Source organism: Lithobates pipiens, unplaced genomic scaffold (genome assembly GCF_037356315.1).
Source record: "Lithobates pipiens isolate NorthernLeopardFrog02 unplaced genomic scaffold, aLitPip1_a1.2 Scaffold_19, whole genome shotgun sequence".
NCBI classification, from domain to species: domain Eukaryota; kingdom Metazoa; phylum Chordata; class Amphibia; order Anura; family Ranidae; genus Lithobates; species Lithobates pipiens.
The window spans coordinates 221,175,650-221,178,071 of NW_027507764.1; the positions used below are offsets into that span (position 1 = coordinate 221,175,650).

General features: G+C 39.3%; 1 long non-coding RNA gene across 1 annotated transcript; it reads left to right on the top strand.

The window, feature by feature from the left end:
* Nucleotides 1-1,716: 1,716 nt before the first annotated feature.
* On the top strand, nt 1,717-2,203 carry LOC143998262 (uncharacterized). Its single transcript, XR_013277810.1, has 2 exons — nt 1,717-1,826; nt 1,919-2,203. It is a non-coding gene; the product is annotated as an uncharacterized LOC143998262 (long non-coding RNA).
* The last annotated feature ends 219 nt before the right edge of the window (nt 2,204-2,422 follow it).

Sequence of the window (2,422 nt, forward strand, 5' to 3'; positions counted from 1 at the left end):
AATAGCTAGCTAGTGATTAAACTGACTGTCCCTGCTGCACACAGCGTCCTGTCCCTACACTGACAAAAGACAGCTGCAATCACCAGCACAGCAGTGCACTGAACCCTATATACTGTACTACACCTATACCAGTCCTTAAAAGGACTTTTGTGGACCTAATAGCTAGTGATTTGTGTCACTACAGTCTCTCCCTGCTGCACACAGCGTCCTGTCCCTACACTGACAAAAGACAGGCTGCTGCAATCCCCAGCACAGCAGTGCACTGAACCCTATATTCTGTACTACACCTATACCAGTCCTTAAAAGGGACTTTTGTGGACCTAATAGCTAGCGATTTGTGTCACTACAGTCTGTCCCTCCTCCTCACAGCAACCTCACCCTACACTGACATAAGACAGAATGTAAAATGGCCGCCAGATCAGGTCTATTTATAAGGTATGGGGTATGTCCAATTGTCCATGTGCTGAAATGTCTCAATTGGCTGTCCTGTACCCCATGATGGATGTGTCATCATGGGTCAAAGTTCTTTCACACTGTAAACACATATGTCCACCGGGCGAACAGCGGCAATGGTCCGCCGATCGGATGAATCGTGAACACGCAAAATTCGCCGCGAATCGACCACCGGGCAAACAGTTCGACCATCCCTACTGTGTAGATCTCAAACATGTGGAGCATGCAAAATACATTTTAATATATCTGAATTTTAAATATTTACTGAGGAAGAGTTGCTAAAAATTCCTAAAACATGAATTAAAAAAACTGTAATTGACCCACTAGAAACATTTGGAGGCTGTGTATTGACTGATAGTATATACTGTACAAAATTTGGTACATGCTACAAAAGCTCTATTTTCTCTGATCTGTTCAGCCAAAAATAGTAGTTGTCCATAAAATGTGCAGAAATATAGCATTTGTACATGTTGGATTGATTGCACAAAGTACTGTCTGTAATGCTATGATGTTTTGTTACAGTGTGAAACAGCTGCGAATGCTACAAGTGTTATAAGCACAGGATTGTTCAACTTAGTTTGAATAGACAATTATATTCATGATTATATTTACTGCTCCCTGCAAAGCTAGTGTAGTGCTTACTACCATAGGAGCAGGTGGAAATTTGGAAATACCATCACTTTTTTAGGCATCACCACATGTTTATGGGGTCATTGATTCAATACACACATTTATGGGGGTTTTTTATTTCTTTTCTTTTACACAGTCATACATTTTTGGTTTATTTGCATTACTAGTTTATTATTATTATTGTCATTTTTGAACTACATTCACATTATTTAGCATAATACCGATTGTCACAATATGGAATATCACACCTGTTTATTATTTGTTTAAACATTACTTGGGAAACAAAGTGGCATTCCCTCTCATTTCACTATTCCCACATATCTATGCTTTTGTAGATTAACACAATATACGCAATACTCCAGTCAAACAACTAGTTATAATATACATTTTTTGTGATGTATTTGCTCCATATCATATCATATTGTATTTCATTAATTTTAGGTGTGGCCGCCTTGGATGTGCCAAGAACCTCCTCCTCTGTTCCTCCGATCACCCTGGGAAAACTCCAGACACTGTCAATTCTTGTAAGCTAGCGTTTGATGCCCCCGTGAAGTCGTGTTCCGCCTTTTTTCTCCTCTTCTTTTGTCCCCCCTCCCCCCCCTGTGTCCATCTTGGTGGGTGGTTGAGGTGGGCCAAAATAGTGGGGCAGCGGATCCAGGATGACCCTTTGAGGGAAGGCACTGTTCCGTTTTTCAGATTTTATTAGAAGTCTCTGGTTGAAAAGCATTGGTTCGGTGGAACTGGTAAATATTATCAAAATAATTTTTGATATTACATGAATTTTTCGGTTAAAACCTATTATATTGAAAGTCTTCTTTTCTTTGATTACCTGCAGAATATACAATATAACTACTCCTTTCGCCAGGGCTTTGTTGCTTTTTACCCCCTGAAGAAGACCCTGACTCCCTGAAGGTCGAAATGCATTGGGGCAGCCCGGGTGCTATTTTGCAACTTTTGAAAAAGTGCTGTACTTGTAAATTGTTCCTGTAACCTATTTTGTATTAAATGTTGCATATACTGTTTATCCACTGATATGCTATAATATTATATACCAGAGCCTGTATTTTTAAATCTATGATGGCAAATAAGCCGTTGAATCAATAAAATAAATATAACTTTTCACGGATTTATCTCTGCTTCTTGTTGCTGCCTGAAAACCCCAAGGGGAACTCTTCTTTTTTTATTCTCCCTTGAATACTTAGGGGTGTGCAGCTAGCTCGTTTTTCATTCATTTATTTACATTTATGCACTTTTTTCCTCCTTACGTTTAGCAACTATCGGTGGTTAAACACCATTTCCCAATTTTTTTGTGCATATGAGCTTGAATACGGTCTCTGGT